Source organism: Haliaeetus albicilla, chromosome 3 (genome assembly GCF_947461875.1).
Source record: "Haliaeetus albicilla chromosome 3, bHalAlb1.1, whole genome shotgun sequence".
Classification (NCBI taxonomy): Eukaryota; Metazoa; Chordata; class Aves; order Accipitriformes; family Accipitridae; genus Haliaeetus; species Haliaeetus albicilla.
This window is the reverse complement of record NC_091485.1, coordinates 530421-550229: the sequence shown is the minus strand read 5'-3', so window position 1 is coordinate 550229 and position 19809 is coordinate 530421. Positions and strand designations below refer to the sequence as shown.

Below are 19809 nucleotides of genomic sequence, written 5' to 3'. Positions count from 1 at the left end.
CCACTATGAAATTCATATCTGCATTTCAAATAGTGAGAATCAAAAGTTTCCAAAAAGATTGTATTTTAAAATTAGTTTATTGATTTTAGTGCCCAAATCTGAGACCAGCTTTAAGTTTGTATCTTGAAAATTTTCTCTCTCATTTGCAGCTTTGTCTAAAGCTTCTTGTGGAAAAGTTATTTTGTTCTGTCTCAGGGCATGATAATAGATCAATGAAAAATAATATAGGAATTATTATTTTAAAGAAAGAAGGGTATTAATACTTTTTCCATATCAACACTGATGATTTTATGACACTTCATTCCTATGCAATGTCATCCCTGCATACTTTTGTAAATAATGCTGCTTGAAATATTCTTGATGTTAATCAAAACACTTGTCTTGTTCATATCTCTCTGGGGAATGAAATTTTAGCAGGAAGTATTCATGACTGAAAATAGCTTTAAATTCTCACCATACCTCTTTTTATTCCCCTTTTACTTTCCTCTCATTTCTTCCTATCCATCTCAATACACACATACAAAAAAAGAAATTGTACTGAACTTTGTGATGCAAAGACAGAATCACGAGCAAACTGGATTAGACAAGTTCCATAAATCATTAAAAAAGACAAGTTATGGTTGCAAGACAAATAACTGTATTCATACATGTTGTACCCAAGCAAAATATGAATACAAGGTGTGACAGTCCCAGTGAAATAATTAAGGAGATAAATATGGCACTTAAAGAACGGAGCAGTCTGATGCTCAGCTAGTGTTTCAGAAGGAAGGAATTGAAATATAAAAGATCACATCAGCTTATTTAAATACTGCTTGTGGTAATTAGCATCTTGGCATTATTTTTTCAGACATACAGTGGCTGCCAGCCACAGTACAATGAAAAAAACCATGTAAACCTTCAGGGAGGTAACATATTGTCAAAAAGGAAAACAGAAAAAAGGCATATAGATAACATTAATTCCTTCTCATGGAAAGAAGACATTAACAATAAATTCCTACATCTCCTAAAAACAAAAACCTACAAGAGAAAATGTTCTGGATTTTTTTTTACTCTTAACTGATATGGCTTAGCTTCATCCTTTGAAACACTATTTTATTACATTTTTGCATAAAAAACTCTACATAGTTTTTATAAAGTAAATGTTGACTTTCCTTTGCCTATCTTTTGTAACCTTTGCACCCTTAAGAGCTGTAATCTTATTAGTGATTGCTTATGGAATTATTTTACAGCATTGTTCAGCAAAACAGGATGAACAACTTAAAATTACTTATGAGGGTGTTGTGTTAAAGGGTAAAGAAGTTTGGCAGAAAATAAACCCCATTGCATTCCAGCTTATCCTCAGATGTCAGAGCGTCTGGGGGTGGCTAGGTTTAATTTCTGAGTGATGTCCAATTCAACGCTCTAAGTCTGGTCACGTTCAATATGCTGAACTATCACAATTATGGATGCACTTAATAGCGAACTGCACTCTTGGCTTAGCCACATTCAATGCATGAGAATTACCAGACTTACGGAGTTTGGTTGCGTTAATGAACTATCATGACTAGATTAATGAGCAGCGCAGTTTATTAGAGCAACAATACGTGTTCTTTTGGATTGCTGGTGATAAATACACTGTCTGCAAAGCACATGCAAATAATAATACAGTCGACTACAAGCACACTAAATTATGGAAAAACTCTACAGAGATTTCTAAGTTTCCGGGGGAAGCACTCGGTATAACTGAGCGTTCAAATCTCACCCAGTAGGCGTCCCTTTAGGAGGGAAGAGAGGTTCAGCCCGTCAACTGATCCCAGAAGTCAGCGATGTCTTCCCAGCTTGTCTATGATGGTATCTTCCCTAACAGTCCTCCTCTCTTAAGCCCTTTTATATTTTCTTAGGTTTTTTAGGTGGAGCTTGAGTGACTCTAGTCATACATACCTTTACTTTGTTTGGTATAAAGTTCTCTCACTTTGCTTTTAAAGGTATATGCTAGAGAAAATTCAGAGCGCGTGCTCAGTGAGGGGTGGTCGCACCTTGGAGGCGGGTAGCTTTTGGGATGGAGGTGTGTTTTGGTATTATAATGAGATTATAATGAGCAAAGTTCACCCAAAGGACCTGATGTTGCGTGGCAGTATCCCAGAACTGGGCACGTGTGGTATAAATCAGAAGTAGGGCATTAGCTTGACAGAACCCCCATTATTTCACCTCCTTGCTTCAGTGGATTCAATGCAGGGACCTTCTGTTCTTGGTCCAATAGTTCCAGTTCCCCATCCCTCCAGTGATATCACAGAGCCTGGCCGTGGTGTCTCCACTCCGCTCCAGCCTCCGTGTTGCTTCTCAGAGTCAGCACACCAGGCTCCCCTGGTGTTGCTAACATCTACGGTTGCAGGTTATGTTGCTTAGGGAATTACTATGGAACAGACGTCTTGCATGTCCGCCGCATTCCACCCTGGAGGTTTACCTTCCCTTAAGAGGGGGACATATTATCAATAAGTCACCTCCAACCATCATTCCACAGAGGGAGTTAAGAAAACCATAACTTGCTTGATGCAAGAAGTTATTGACTTAATGTGGTGTCCTACTGTTGACTTATTTTTATTGCATGGCACCAATGCCTCACAAACTGAATGACGCTTCCCTATTTGTACAAGGCAGGAGTGCATGTTGATCAGATGGTCAGCATGCTAAAGCAAGAAAAAAATTACTTCTCTCATTATTCCCTGATTTAGTTTGTCCTTTTAAAATGTATCTTTCTCTAGTCAACATTGCTACACAAAAAATTGCTTACTGCTGTCTCTATTAGGCAGAATGCTACTGACGGTTGAGTTGGAGTACTGATTAGACACTGAATATGAAATTCTACAGATCTTATACTGAAAATAATGTACCCTTGATTCTGCCACCCTTCCTCCACTGTGTTGTATCTTGTACATTAAGTAGCACCACTGAAAGATACAGGAAAACACTCTGGGCAAATATTTCTCAGTCTGCTTAAGTGTGGCAGAACTGGAACTTTAATAAATAGCAATGAATTATGGAACATATATTTATTTGTTAAAAAAAATAATATTCAGGTCACTGTGTACTTTTCCTTACTCCATTCAGCCTCTTTTATACCATGTATTTGTGGCTAGGGAGAAGGAGGACAGAGAGAGTGTGCAGAAGTATTGTCAGTGTTGAGTTAACTGTAGCCCAGACTGTAATTTTATTATTATAATAGCACTAAAAGTCTGGAGTTATTTAGTGTACTTTTTGTTTAAAATCACTATAAACCATTTCATTGCCTGTATACCATTTACGTTTGTTTCTTAGTTCTTACATAGAAGATGTGCAGATGTCTAAGCATGTTAAAAGCATGACTAATTTAAAACTACATACATGTTCCTACTTTCATACAGGAGGGACATGCAGAGGCAATTGAAATTTTGAATGGCCAGTATTAAGAAGAAAACAGGACATAAGGAAATCACGATGCATTATTGCTTCAGGGTAAGTGTGTTTCAAGTGTTCCTAGTCAACAAGCTGTGATGAAAATTTGCACCAGCCCTCTAATAGACATGCCGCTTACAGCCCTAATACTTAGACAAAGGTCAGGAGTAACTGGGGAAAAATGCTTTTAGGAATTTTTCTTTTGCAGTGGAATGGAGTGACTACTTAATCACTATTATTTGACCATTCTGTTTCAAATTGCCCAGACGAGCGGGCCTCTTATATTGTAGTATATTATATCACCATAAAACTACTAGTGCATATTTATATATTCTAAAACAAATAGCAATAACAACACAGTAGTTAAAAAAGTTATCTATTTTGGGCAGGTAAATAATATATCTTCTACAATTCAACCTTGGTACTCACAAAAGTTATCACATGGTTTGAGTTGTTTTTTCTTGTTTCCTATAAACTTTTGATTTTTGCTAGTGATTAAAACAAGGGTTTGGATTTTGTGCCATATTTTTGTCAGTGTCTGTCACGTGATCTTGACCACATCAATTCATTCAGTGAACTTCATTTTTCTTATCTGTAAAACATTCCTATCAAACATCTCAAAGGATAAAGTGTAGTTTCACTGCAGTTTTTAAAGCTTATTCATAGCCTTGGAAGTATATACAAGTGCAAAATATTATTTTTACTTAAAAGTTTGGAAGTTAAGTATGTCTTCACTTATTCATAAAGTCAGAAGGAACTAGCAGAACTTTGGTCTTAACTCATATAATACAAGGTATAAAATTTCATCTAGATACTTTTTGATTGTGCTCCTTGACTACCCTTTCCTGTGCTGCTTTGAGTCTGTTAACCTACTTTTTTTGTTTTAACATCCAGGTTTTGTTTCTTATCACATTTTTGCATAACTGGCTTTGAGGGCTATAAGGTATCTGTGTTTTCTCCCTGTGACTTACCTGCCTACCTTGGTCACCTTTTGTATATAAAATATCCTATTTGATAAATCTCCTGGAAGTAATCCTAATATAGCAAATTATAAAACACAAAATGGTTGATGGTGTGCTACAGTTTAAAGGGTTTTTTTGCGATGTGATGTTGATCAGAGGGACCAAACCAAGAGCTAGATAGATGAGGACAATGTGAGGTTGGCTGAAGTTTTTATCACATTCCATACTGCTTCCCATGCTGCCCGTGCTACCTCTCAGGGTCAGACAAGGTTTTATTTGGTGGGTTTGTGGGTTTTTTAACTGAGATTGGAATGATTTCATTTATTCCTTCACTTCTAAAATTAGATGCCTTTGGCACCATGGATAAAATGACAAGTACATTAAAATTTGTGTGAAAATTTCAGGATAATGAGTGGACCAGGATTTTGCCAAGGAGGGAATCTTAAGAATTAATGAATATGAAACACCTTTATATAAGTGACTTATCTTTAAATATGGAAGGAATCTAGATCACTGAGATACCTTCAGCATTGGTCATGTAATGAAAGGGAGAAATTCTACTTCATATTCATTTATAAAATGAGTGGTTTTAAAAATTGCCCAGATTGTTTGAGTAAGTCCTGGGATAAAATGGGCAAGATAACAAGATACAGATCACATGCACATTCATAGTGCAATATTTCGCAACTTGTGTAATGAATGTATCACATGGATGGATACATATGTGTGCGTATACACCTGTGTCTACACTCTTGTATACCTGACTGTTAGTCATTTGAGCTGTAGGATGAAAACAGCCGAAGATTGCTAAGATCTTCACTTGTATAAAGATGCAAAATGGACGTTATGCAAAGAAGCCAATGCTAGTGCCAATTTCCTATAGAGTGTAAAAAAGCCCATCAATGTGTCAAAATGATTGTTTACATCTGTGGAGCTAAATAATGTGAAACATCCAAAATTTATTATCCATGCTTCTAAAATACTGTGGGCAGCTGACAGATTTGTTCAAATGCTGAGCAGGAAGAAGAGGATTTTGTGCAGGTTTGATGATAGACACACTTTGCAACACACTCCAGAAACATTCCACCTTGCAATATGATCAAAACCCTCACCCCTCCCCAAATTGCTTTCAGGCAGAAGAATCGAGTCTTGTTCTCTATTATAAAAATCTCCTTTTGACAAGTCTCTGAACTGTAGGCAAGGTCAGCAGGTAGCACAGCATGATTCTGAGACATGGATAGTGAAACTTTGTAAATTCTGTACTGAGGACAATAAATCTTTGGGAAGAATTGGAGAGGAGGAACGTAGTAAAAAAACTTACCAAATAGACGTGATACATTCAAAAAAGGATTTAATTTATTTGTTTTCATTGCCTGCCAGATACAAGACAGTCTGTCTGGTTGTGATAATATAAACATAAAATATGTAACACCCACATAGATAACCTCTCCTCCACTGAAGGAATATTTCCAGCTTTCCTCGCTCCCTAGCCCCTCCCTGCTGCCTATCAACTACTTTCTCTCAACACTTTTCTCCTGCCACTCTCTACTCAAAGGTATTGGATTTAGGTGGTCAGACTGCCACATGTACATTCTACGACACATTGCTTTTCTATCTGATATTCGTTGTAGTGTTATCCAAGTAGTACAGAGCAGAAGGATGACAAGCAGAATGGTTTACATAACTTGTGTTCACTGACATGACTTACTATAAGACAGTAACCGCTTTTACCTTTTTAGCCTTGATAATCCTAACCCCACCCCAGATGTAGTAAACAGGTTTTATGCCTTTGCTGACAGGGTTATTTGATTGTTTCCTCTTGCTGGCAGCATTCCTAGTGATGCTGCATGGTGACTTTTGCTCAGCAGAAGTTTAGTAGAAGGGCTGGGTGGTCTGTGGTGGATTTCTCTGCCTCTGTGCTGGCCCCAGTCCTTATCTGCATGTTTGAGATATCTGTCCTCAAAAAAATCCCACAGACACAGGCACAAAGAAATCGGAAGGATGTAGTTCCCCAAAAGGAGAAAACTAGACTTATTTAGGAAATTAAAAATTTTCACAGAATAGATACTCATATGCCAAAAGCACAACAAACTAACATGCCAATCTGCCAGACTCAATCCATCTCAAGGAAGTTTGTAAGGTAGGGATTTTGCAGCAACTTATTGGGCTGTCAGGTTCGTGGAGCTACTGAAAGCAGTGGTAGCTGCAGCTCTCATTTCACGGGCAGAAGTTATTCCCTTTGTATTTTCTGGAGTGAAGAATGTGTTGGATTCTCCACAGGAACCTAGGTTACAAGATGTTCAACATTTACTTTTCATTTTATACATCTTTCCTCTAAATAAGAGATTTAAATACAAAAATCTATCATTCAAGGACATTGTGTGGATTAGCAAAGTCCTCTGGAGGTTTGTGAGTTCATAAAACCACAAATGGATGTACGCCTCTGTACTAGCTTTCTTCATCTGTGAAAAATATGAAACCGACAATATTTTTTCATTCAATAAATCACCCAAATATTATTTGTTGAAAGCTGCTAATAGTCCCCAGTTTTTTCATTTGACTAAATTGCTTCGTGAAAAGTGTAGCAGGAGAAACTGGGATGCTTAGAGAAAGGAAAGGTAAGCTACAGGTGAGCAATGGAGGCATTGGGAACTCTTATTAATGCAGGGCCCACTGTTTATGAGAATAGTGCTAGAAAGTATGACAAGGGAGGAGGTACAGATTGTAGGTGAAAGCAGAAGAGAGAACAAAGCTGTAGAAAAAGCATTATAAAAGAAGGCAGATAAGAAATACAGTTAAAGAAACAGCAATCTAAATCAAATGAAAAAGAATAAAAAGGCCAGTTAATGGATTAAAATACAGGATGGGAAAACAGGAGAGGAAGAATGGAGGAAACACTATTCAGTTACTCAGCTGTTTTGGAACCAATCATTCAATATCTTCTTTGACATAATTTTGCACCTGAACATTGTGACACAACAGGATAAAAGAACAAGGAAAAAAATGAACTCTGACAACCTTCCGTAATGGTAACCTTGGCAAACAACCCTTGTCCTCTAAAATTTCGACATGCCTAATAAGGTGCCATCACTTTTCAACCAGTTTCTTGCCCATCATCCTTTGTTTTCTCACCTACTAAACTCACTTTATTTTCTTTTCTTACATTTTTCCCTTGCTGTAACTTTCTTAGCTTTGAGCTTTTTGTTCTAACTACCTTTGAGATTCAGTCAGCTATGCACAGCTATTTTCAATAATTTCAATGTATATTCACTATCAGACGTCTATTTTAACTTGCACTCATAGTATGAAGGTAATAACAGGTGTGCTGTTTATTTTCTCAGCCAAAATCTAGTTTCTTCATTGCTATGATAAGCTATGTGTTTTCCATTCTGATAGATCATCCACTTAGAAGCAGAATTATTTTTCTAATAAGAAACTAAGAAGTAGGTTCACCACCATAGCTGTACAAAACAACCTCCTCCTCTGAAAAATCTGCCAAATGTACTACAAGGACAACTTGTACAAGCATTATTTACAATTGTGCTATAGAATGTTAAATGTCCTTCGTGAATTCTTCTCCATGGACAATCAACTTTCACAGAAAGACAAGGTAGCAGAAAAGGTGAAAAAGAGAGGGGGTGTATGAGAAAGAGATTAAAAATGGAGAGAGAAAAAAAGAAGGGAGAGAGAGGAAGAAAAAGGAAATAAAATTAAAAAGGGTTGTTGGAAATAACCACAATTCTAGCCTCAGAATCTTTGGTAAGCAGAAGTAGTTTATGTTATGCTGCCTGCCAGATATGCTTCTTTGCTTATCAGTATACAATATTACTGTTTTATAAAACAGCGTCTGTCTCCTATTGCTTCTTAATCATTGGAGCACACAGTAATTAAATGCTGCATGGAAGGATTTGAACCAAGCCAGAAAAAGCAGTGGATTAAAAACCCCCGAAGTTTTATTACGTGTATTTTCATACAATTTTATATTTTATTTATGGTAATAGTATATCAGAGCTAACAACTGTACACTGATATACCCATAAAATATATTCACTATGAGTTACTGAAATAATGAGTGGAGTAACAACTTATGCAACAGAATGTTACTGATTTACTCTCTTTTTTTCCCAAACTTTCTGTGAATGCATACATCATAATGGAAAAAAAAAAGGTTGACAGCAGCAAGCAATCTTCAGTTATTACAAAGCATTCACTTGCTGGCTTATTTACTCTAAACCTGCATTTAAAATGCTACCAGTACAGGCAGTCAGCAAATTGAATTAGAATGCCAACCACTGGGGCCAGACTCTGATGCCACTTCTCCCCCTCAGTAAATGTATTTTATCTAATAAATTATCTTGTGGATATTAATAGCAGTGTTCACAGAGCCAATCTTTTACTTAAGGTAAAGGTAATTAAAAATAGTTTCTGCATTATTACTATTAGTTGCTTTACATTTCTATATATTGCCTTACATTGCTGTTATTATAAATGCTAATTTTATTACTGTAGTTGCTTGTTGGAATATTTTGAGATGGGGCGGAGGGGGATATTTTTCCTGAAAAATGTTTCTGGTTTTCATTCAGCTCTAATTATTCACTGTATATCAGAGCACCCAAGTGGGAGATCTGTTTTGCATTATGTTAGAAAATGGATAAAAATAGCTAGCAAGAGAGCTTACAGAAAAAGGTTTTGACTTGGCAAGGCATTTAAGTGTATGCCTCATTTAAAATATGTAATCAGACCCCTGGAAGCCCCAGATTTACTGCAGAAACAGAGTCTGGAAAGCAACCATGGCTTTAAATTTCTGTTCTGTACATCATGTATTTGTGGTATCCAACCGCTTGGCATACATTAGAAAAATATCAAAATATCACAGCAGATCTTTACAGTCTGTTTATCAGCTGATAACCACCAGCATTCAGCATGCTTTTGGTACAATCCATATGCAGGAAGAAAACACAACATAATTTAAGGGAATCACTTATGCCAAAGATATTCCTTACATTTTATGCAGTTGAAATACCCCTTTAAACTGTCAAAGGCATTGGAGAGCTTTTGGTAGGTATGAATCATACCCAGATATGGTATATTCTATGCAGAGGGGAAAATGTGAATCTGGTCTTTGTATACAAACCTTAAATGTAATCAGAAACATATATAAATGTGTATACATATACCTATCTTTAACTACTGGCTTTCTGAAACTACTGCTGAAGGCAATTTTCACTATGTGTGTCAGCTGAATTCAAGGTGCTTAGAATTCAGTAGGTATTGACTGAAGAAATCTTGTTTACGTGGCTGGAATAATTGTCCTGGGTACACAGTACACTTCTAGAGACTAAGGTAAGCCACTCCTAACTGAAGCTTTGAGGTGTGTATAGGTTATCTCATCGTATTTTATGGAAGTTACCCCATGTTTGAAGTCAGTGGGTCTTTACCCCCATTCAGGGTAAGCCCTGACTCATAAAGTCAAAACTCCAGAGCTGTCCCTTGGAGCACAGCTACCAGTGGCATACATATTTTGGCCTTGTGGTCCACAACAGCATGGGCCGGGTGGTTATGTCATGGACATGCAGTGGATTAGTGGAGTTAATGGTACAAATTCAGAGTTAGGAGCTCCTGCTTCCAGAAGGACCTCAGCACTTGCTTCTCCTTCCCCTCCTTCCCCTCTGCTCCTTAAGTGCCTGTTCCCCTGAGTGAGTCAGGATCTCCCTTGCTGCTCCCCATACTCATCAGCAGTGGAATAGAATTTGAAGAGACAAATCAGCTCATTGTTGATATTATATCCTAGTACCCTTTTTAGGGAACCTCAAGAGCAATCTTGCAGGCAGATTATTGAAGCCTGCCTGTGGAAAGTTTATTGGCATGGATGAGTTTTCACTCCAGCGGGTGTTGGCGAGTTTCACATTATTCCTGTGTAAAGGAATGGATGGATTGGTGAGCAGCTTGTAACTCTCACAGCTTTAGTTTTCCCTTGGCTGTCCCTGGATTCAGGAAAACAGCTGCTAGATTCCTGATAAGTGATTCACATAGTTGATACAATTTAGTTTCCTTGCCAAAAAACTCTTACTTCTAGTTTTCTATTTAATTGAATCACAGACTGAGAGTTTTAAAGTGTCTATCAGCTGCAACGGGTAGGATGAGTGCTGTAAAAATCATTTTTCAAGACTGTGTGTAACTTCCCTCACTGGTCTATTAACATGCTGAAATAGATTCTCAAATAGTTTTAAAAACTTTCGTTAGGCTACTTTTCCCCTCACTTGCCTTGCAAAAAGGCCCAGACCAAATAGGGTATTCTCAAAGATCAATAGAATAAAGGCAGTTCGCTTTCAGGGTCGCCTAAATTTCTCTCAAGGAAGTCTACTGCAGTTTTCTTCTTTCTACTTTACAATTATAGGATCACAGGAACAGTTTGGTCACTTTTTTTTAATCTTAAAAATGTGAGTTATTGGAATTGGCTCCACCTAACCCCACTCAGTATTCACTAATGGTAAACAGCCTTTGACAAATCTCTTTTCCTCCATGTGACACCATTCATATTCTGAGAATTCTCTCTTCCGTTGGCTTGAGGGTATACATACCTGTTATTCATAAGCAAGCTTGATTTGCTGTGCTCTTTTGCTTTCCCATTGCTTTTTATTTGCTTCTGATGGCTTACCTCCTAAGTACTTTTTCTTTGTCTTCAACACTGGGACAGAAGGTTGTATCAAATATGCAAGCAATGCAGCTGTATCAGGAGCATTAGATAACCCCAATGGCCCCTGTCAGCAAGTTTCTGCAGTGTGGTATGCAATATGCTCGAAGTTAATTGAAAAGCATTGCTATGGCTTTGGCAAGGAAGAATTATCGAGTACAAAGATTCCTGCATTACCTCTGGATGTGGTTCGTGCTCCTATTTGAAGAACAACTGCAGTAAAACACAAGATATACATCAGGTTTTTCCCCAACAAGTTATCCTGGTGAAGACCACTTGGGTTGCCCTGAGAATCCTCTGACAAAAAAGTGTGTGTGAACGTATAAATCCATCTTCAGGCTTTCCAGGTTCCCCAGCAGTTTTGACACAGCTGTGGAGAACAGCGTTTAGTTCACAATTGTGATTTCTGCAAAGCTGTGGTGTGTTCCTTTATGTTTGGAAAGTACTAGCCTCTTCTTCATGATTAACAATTCAGTAGGGCTTCTGGCAAACCCTTGAATTTTTTTTTTTCTTTTTTTCTTTTTCCTTCTTTCCCAGTTTAACAGTTGTCTAGGAACATCTAGCAACATTCCTCTTGGAAGTTATTTTGCTGGAGGTACTGGGTGCTTTGGAACAATACTGCCTTCTGGGAAGTTTATTGGCAACTGTGATAAACCCTGAGCTTCTCTCCCCCCCCCCCCCCCCCCCGTTTTATATTAAATAGAATTAATTCATGTAACTGGCCAGCTTCTTAGGCTTGGCATAATTACAGCCTCCTGGGAATTGAAGACAATGATTAAAAAGTGGTTTGGATTAAAATGTTAGTTACTGTTTGGTTATTTATCCAATCACCCAAGGAAATAATGGGAATTACTTCAAGGACATGGGGTTTCTGGATACAGAGATCCTTAAAGCAGCATAAGTGAGCTAAAGGTTAAACCTGATCAAATTCATTTCAAATACAGCTACATAATAGAAAAGCAGTCAACTTTTCTTTTCCTGTCCAACAGACTATGCATGCTGCAGAGCTAATTCAAATGGTACCTTCCAGGCTGTAAGTGTTGCCCAGTTGTTGTGTTAAAGCATAAGGAAGCTTGGCAGAAAATAAACCACCTTGCATTCCAGCTTGTCCTCAGATATCAGAAGGGCTGGGGGCAGCTAGGCTTAGATTCTGAGTGATGCCCAATGCAGCACTGTAAGTCCAGTTGCATTCAATATGCTGAACTATCACAATTATGGATGCACTAATAGTGCACTGTGCTTTCAATTTAGTCATGTTCAACAAATTAGAACGGCCAGACTTAAGGAGTTTGGTCGTGTTCAACGAACTATCATGGCTATATTTTAATGAATAGTACAGTTTATTAAAGCAACAGGAGTACAGGTTCTTTTGGATTGCTGGTGATAAATACACTGTCTCCAAAGCATGTGCAAATAATAATACAGTCGACTACAAGCACACTAAATTATGGAAAAACTCTACAGAGATTTCTAAGTTTCTGGGGGAAGCACTCGGTATAACTGAGCGTTCAAATCTCACCCAGTAGGCGTCCCTTTAGGAGGGAAGAGAGGTTCAGCCCGTCAACTGATCCCAGAAGTCAGCGATGTCTTCCCAGCTTGTCTATGATGGTATCTTCCCTAACAGTCCTCCTCTCTTAAGCCCTTTTATATTTTCTTAGGTTTTTTAGGTGGAGCTTGAGTGACTCTAGTCATACATACCTTTACTTTGTTTGGTATAAAGTTCTCTCACTTTGCTTTTAAAGGTATATGCTAGAGAAAATTCAGAGCGCGTGCTCAGTGAGGGGTGGTCGCACCTTGGAGGCGGGTAGCTTTTGGGATGGAGGTGTGTTTTGGTATTATAATGAGATTATAATGAGCAAAGTTCACCCAAAGGACCTGATGTTGCGTGTCAGTATCCCAGAACTGGGCACGTGTGGTATAAATCAGAAGTAGGGCATTAGCTTGACAGAACCCCCATTATTTCACCTCCTTGCTTCAGTGGATTCAATGCAGGGACCTTCTGTTCTTGGTCCAATAGTTCCAGTTCCCCATCCCTCCAGTGATATCACAGAGCCTGGCCGTGGTGTCTCCACTCCGCTCCAGCCTCCGTGTTGCTTCTCAGAGTCAGCACACCAGGCTCCCCTGGTGTTGCTAACATCTACGGTTGCAGGTTATGTTGCTTAGGGAATTACTATGGAACAGATGTCTTCCATGTCCACCGCATTCCACCCTGGAGGTTTACCTTCCCTTAAGAGGGGGACATATTATCAATAAGTCACCTCCAGCAATCATTCCACACCAGTCCTTCCCAACAGTTTCCCAACTTGCAATGTGTCCTCTGCCCCCAAGGGAGATCCTTTGCCTCCTACTGCTCTCTTCATCTCTGGGGGACCAGGTGCAGCAGGTGCCAGAAGCTCTCAGGAAGGCAAGGACAGGCAAGGCAAAGCATCTGTCTAGCCCAGGTAAACCATCCCCAAAAGAAATCTTGTCAAAGTTACTCAGCAGGCCTTGGTAAATGTAAATCAGGTGGACCTGTTCAATAATATGATCAATGGCACTGTAAGTTGGTTCTTTAACTTAGCCAAAAATTTTATACAAATGTCCAAGGTGATAAGCCTTCTCATCAGTTTTCATACTGAAGAGAAGCAGGAATACATGCCTGCCTAAGGCAGAGCTGCTAAGTAGTAAGGAAAGGTAGCACAATTACCATCTGAGGCTCCTCTCCACTCCCCGCATCGCCACCCCCATACATGTAATCTTTTTTCAGGACAGACTTCTTGGCAGAGCACTTGGAGCATATACCCTAGGAGGAAAACTTGCTTGCATTTCTGATTTGGGAAGGAAAATCTGTGGGGCCAGCTTCAGTTTTGTTTTGATTTTTCACCTCTCAAACCTGGAAATGTGTTATTTTCCTGCTTGGGAAGCAAAACCTGCATTTCTATCTGGTGTCTTAGGATGAGAAGCTTCTCTGAGGACTGATGGAACTGTGCAAACCACCCCCCTCTGCAAAACAAATCCTCTCACTGTGCTATTCAGCTTGTTTGGGCTGCTTGTTTTTAAAATAGCTGTGTTGCTACAGGAAAACAAGAAAATTTCAAGAGGATCAAGTTGATCCTATAGTAAACTTATTGTAACGTAATGGTTTCCATCAATAGATTAAAAAAATAAAAAGGATAAGAGAAGGGAGTCAGCACCTATCTGAGAGTCATCGAAATCCAATCATTGTCGTAATTCCCTGTCAAGAGTTTCATTGTTAAAAAAGGGCTGCCAAAATAAATTGAGGTACCTGCCCTATTAAAACAAGAGCTGGTTAAGTGAGATGCTCTTTAAAAGGTGCTAGTATTAATCCAGATAGAAGCAGGAGCTGCAGGAATAATCTGTATAGCTTCTACCATATATTTAGACGAGAGAACAACTCAAAGCATGAACTTCTTACTACATGTCAGTACTTGCATGTCAGTGAGGAAAACATAACTTAACAAAAAGTCTTCACACCACTTTGTGGCATTTAATGTAGGGGTGTTCTTCACCTAATTGATTCACTTGGGTTAGGAGCATGGTTGCCCCACACTGTTATCAATAGAGACTGGACTGTGATGCAATTCAGTCCATCTAAAATAAACACATCCCAGGTTAGAAGCATTAGTTAAGAGATCCAAAGTGAATGAAATAAATTAACCTAAGACGTTTAAGCTAGGAGCCAAGGCTTCCTATGCGGTTGTTAGAAAGCAATAGGCTTCCTCAGAGGAAGAGAGTACAGACCAAGTGGAGACCACCTATCTACAAAGACAAAGAGGAAAGGTTGTCAGGCACTTGTAGTGAATGGATTGACCATAATGATAGTTCACTCTCTGTTTTACTTCCTCACTAGAAATAATAATTTTCAGAATGAAATACAGCTATCAAATCTTTCAAAAAAGATTCTGTTGTGCTACACAAACAGATATCTCTGGAGGAGTCCCTGTGGGATCAGAAGACTGTGAACACATGAAATCCAGATCTGATTAAGGGAGATAATGTGTTCTTCACTTCGGTATGCAAGAGATTTTTACTTGCCATTCCTTTGTGATTACAGATGTCCTATCCTTACAAAATAAGGTACCAAGCTCCCTGGCAGCATCAGAGGAAGATGAATCATGTCCACAGAGAGGGTTTACTCTGTATACCAGTTCTATCAAATGGAATAAACAATAAAATCATATAACATTGAAATATCAATTCTTTCTCCTTCAGGAAGGATATGTGGGAGCCGATTAACAGGTTACGGTCACATGTGATAAAGGAGAAGAAATATACTATTTGGCTGATGTATCCACTCAAAATAATGTGAAAGGTTAAATGAAGCATTTCTCAGTAGCTGATAGACTGAGGTTTTTATATTTAAGTTATCATAAATAAAGCAATACAGTAGTGGTTGTTACCAGTCAAGAGTAGAAATATTGGCAAAATTCATTGACTATGGCATTTAAAGTTTTTTTATCCATCTGTACTCCTGATGTGAGTTAGATACATATCAAACTTAATTCATTTGTCCAAAGGACTTACCATAAAAGAGGACAAAGATGACAACAGACATGTATCAAATATTAATTTGGTTGATTAAATAATTTAAAAAATTGTTTCATCGCTGCTAGCCCCAGCAGTCATAATTCTTTATTTAACGTTGGTCCAAGATCACTAATGTAAAGCTCTGGCTGTTTGCCAGATGAAATAAGATCTAAGGATACTTCACTAATAACACCCACTTTACAGTCCCTCAACATACCTGGTAAGCGCCTGTGAGAATTACTTTATCTGTGTATTCCATTACTGCAACAGGGAATCACACTGGATATGTGGCTGTTCCACGCGTTGTGGCTGTTTAGGGCTAAGAATGAGGTAGCCTGCTCACATAAGAGCAATATGTGGGGTGAGGGTTGGAGGGGACAGAGGACAGGACAGACCTTTTTCACACTGCTGGAGCAGTAGAAAGGATGGGTTAAAACGTAAGTCTTACAAGAAGGGTCAGACCCTGATTTTGCTCTGTGTTCTGTGGAAAACTATAGGATATCAGTATTTGAAAAATTCCTCTAGCATTAGAATGCATTTAATTGCAATAAAATTAACAACTCCTACCTAGTGTAAATTGCTCTGAGTGCTCTTGACTTCTGTAGAAGAGAAATGCTAGTTTACACCACCTAAGGTCCCAGTGCAAAGAATCTCAGTTATATGCATGCTACAGACTGCCTGTGCACTCTCTCTGGACAGGAAAGTGACAGGAAACATGTTTTGTCAGATGATTTGTGGGAAAAAGGAAAGCAGACAGCATGAAAAGAAAAAAAGAAAGCAAAAATGGCATGAAGATGCAAGGCAAGGTAAACATGTACAAGGCAGCTGAAAAGAGAACAGGAAAAGTGTGAAATAAAAATTCTAATGAATTCTACCCAGCAATAACAATAGACAAGATACCAACTGTTCTTTTCTACCCAGGGTTTAGGAGGAGGTAGGGCTTAATTTGATGGCATGTGAAAGAATAGCCCTAGATAAACATAAAGGCGTTCTTAAGGTACAAAAATAGGTATACCATCACTGAGATCCTCATCCCATGTAAATTATTTTAGCTCCATAAAAGTCAATCCATTCACTAAAGAAACACAGAAATACCACTACTGAAGTTACAGTATGTCACTTCCTCGTTAAAAAATGGCCATTACTTGGAAACTGTGTTTAATCTGCTAAAGCAGATAATCTTTTTTTGTATCCATCTCACTGGAAGAATCCCACATGCAAGTAAAACCCTAAGGAAAGTGTTGCTGCAGTTAGAGGACACTTTTTAATCTCAGTTTGTCATGCACACTGATCACTGACAGCAGCAGAGAGGAAAGTCTCCATAAAGAACTCTCTTGCCTTCACGAGACTGAGAAACACAAATCACACCATTTATTGTTGCAGCCCTCAGGACCTAAACCACAGAACAAGTATTTTTCCATGGGTACAGAAAAGACATCATAATTTGATACAGTGGATTTTTCAGTAACAAATAAATCTACTGGATTAGCCTACTCTATACAGATCTGGTGTACTCTACTCTTTCCCAGGCATATGTTATGGTCAGATGTAGGACATCGGCTTACCTGAATCCTTTAGGCTACTCGATTATTGACAGTTTTACATTCTGACACCTTAGAAAGGCAATGGGGGGCATCAATTCTAATACGGTATAGGAGAAAAATTAAAAATGTGTTCAAACTTAGATTCTTAACATTCACTGTTTCTCACAGATGCCAGAATTAGGCAGTAAACAAGGAAATGACCAGTCAGCGGGTTTGCAGCAAAGGAGAAGAAACATGTTTTCATAGGATGTATTTAATGCACCCACCATTTAAATGCTGAAATGCTCCAAATATTTCAGGAAGATAAAGGCTTCCACTCGCATTCATTTCTCATTGCTTTCTTATGCCAATCAAGAGGATAGCTATTTGACACACAAGCTTGCAGGAGAGGAGACTCTTCGATTTTCTGCTGTTAGTCAGGGCAAAGGTCCCATGCTTGGCATACAATCCATTTCATGTTCCTTCCCCTTGGTGCATGGTCAAACAACTAGGAAACTGACAGACAAAAAGTTAAAATGGGTAATTATTCTAGAAAGAGTGTCAGAAAAATGGAAAGGATCTGTCCTTATGACAGCTCATTATGAGACATACTACCACTTAGATACTGTAAAAAGTTTCATAATTTCATACAGAACAGGAAGATAATTTATAAGCACAACTAGAATCCAGAAAAAGAGCGCACATTGAATTGCAGCATCTTTAGAACTAGGTTTTGTGCCAGAAAATAACACACATCCCATTTAACTGTGATTTCAAATGCAAATACCAGTGTCCTTAGAATGAAGCAGATGTTGGGCTTTTTTCAGTGGAATGAGCAGTTGTTCATCTCTGAATCCTTGTCTTCTGGGGAAATATTTCAACGCTTTAGTGAATGAAGGACAGACAGAGCTGGTTTTTGCAACACATTCCCACACAAGCTAATTTTAGCTCCGTGTTTGGAGCAATTATTGAAAAGTTGTAGACTGTTACAGTGATAATTCCAGATTAGGGTCAAGTTAGGGGAGGGGGGAGGAGTTATTGTTCTGGTAGATTTTGCTACACTTGACTGTAAATTGTTCTGACAGTGAATAGAGGAGAGACAGATGCTTCCACACATAAGTTGGAAGTTGCTTTGGCAACTAGCTGGAAAATAAAATCCTCTGGGGTGAAAAACCTACTTTATTAATCCAACTGTAAAGGAAGCTATGACTGGTTGGGTTTCAGGTATCACTGGAAAAAACAATACACAACCAAGAGAACATCCTACTCTCCTCCAGATCTAGGCTTTGTTTTCTATCCTCCCTCACCCCACAGTACATGTATATATGTGTATATATTGTGTGACCCCCACCAACAGGGCAAACTTCCCACCATCCCCAAGCAGGGCCAGGGTGGTGATAGCGACAGGGTTCATGTTAATAATAACTGAAAATACCCAAGAGTTTGCATAACGCAAAGGGCCCGACAACCTCTTCTGTTTGTGATTTTGGCATTTAGTTGGTTTTCTTCTTGTATATATGTTATAATGCTGCCTTTTTTGCTGAAGGGCGTTTCATGGTATGGCACATTCTGTGCATCTTTTTCTGCGCCAGCTGGCACTTTGGGGTGAACGCTGAGGGGTTTTATGCTGGGACCTGACACCAGTAGCACCCCATGATTGACGCAGCAGCCAGGGGAGGTGAGCGGCGTGCTGGGGAGGTGGCCGTGCCCCCTGGGTGGCCTGGAGCGGCTGGACCAGGTTGCAATGCCTGGAATGGAAAAGACACAGAGAGGCAAAGAATGAAATGACCAAAGCACAAGCAAACGGAGAGGAGAGTGTTTTATGAAGCACAACCAAGCAGTTATTTTTAAAGACTTTTCCTAGGGATTGAACATAAAGTGAGACTGCATGGACTGTGTTGTAGAAACATAGGAGGTTCAAAGACCATTTGAGCTGTGCACAGGTGGAGCAAGACCTCTTAGCAGAGAAACACACATAGCACACAACAGTGCAGGTGCAGAGCTCCATTCAGAGCCTAATTCTGTTTTACTGAAGACCAACAATTTTGTTGTCTTAATTAGAACTGAGAGTCAGGCTTTGATGTTCAATTAATATGATTGCTTTTTTTTTTCTCCCCTTTATTTTGATAATTTAGAAAAACAACATAGGAAAAAAAATTGGCTTAATTTCCTCCTGGCCAAATTGTCTCCTGAAATAAACTGGCACAACTTCACATCAACCAGTGATTCTTTGTCTGTTTGAACCACCACGGAAACTGGATCAGTAGGTTTTATGAGATTTCAAAGGAAAGTTAAAATTGTTTATGATGATCAAGACATACACAATAAAAAAATCAAAACACCAGATTTATGCATAAGGGAAAACTGTATTGTAAAATTATGTTTAGAAACATAAAATGCCATGCAAAATCCTGTTAGATTAAAAGAAAGGACACTTTATTCAGCTGTCTTTTATAAATACTGAAAGCTGGCCAAATGTACATTTTACGATTTTTTTTTAATACAGTGCATAAACTGTATTTGGATTATATGTCATAATCTAAAGCTAAGTGAATATAAAAGGAAATTGAATAAAACAAAATAGATTGTACCTTTTCACTTCACTATTAAGTATTTATTCCTGATTATTCAATATGAGCATTCAGATCCTCAGCAGCCATTTGGCGGCGTCCCTTTCACTTCTGTAAAGTAT

The 19809-nt window shown here is 38.6% G+C and overlaps 1 long non-coding RNA gene across 1 annotated transcript in view; it reads left to right on the top strand.

The window, feature by feature from the left end:
* LOC138684662 (uncharacterized) overlaps positions 1-19809 on the top strand; it is a 93720-nt gene that overhangs the window by 50997 nt on the left and 22914 nt on the right. The window contains exon 4 of the long non-coding RNA XR_011323891.1: positions 3381-3471. This is a non-coding gene — a long non-coding RNA (uncharacterized lncRNA). The remainder of the gene's footprint in view (positions 1-3380; positions 3472-19809) is intronic.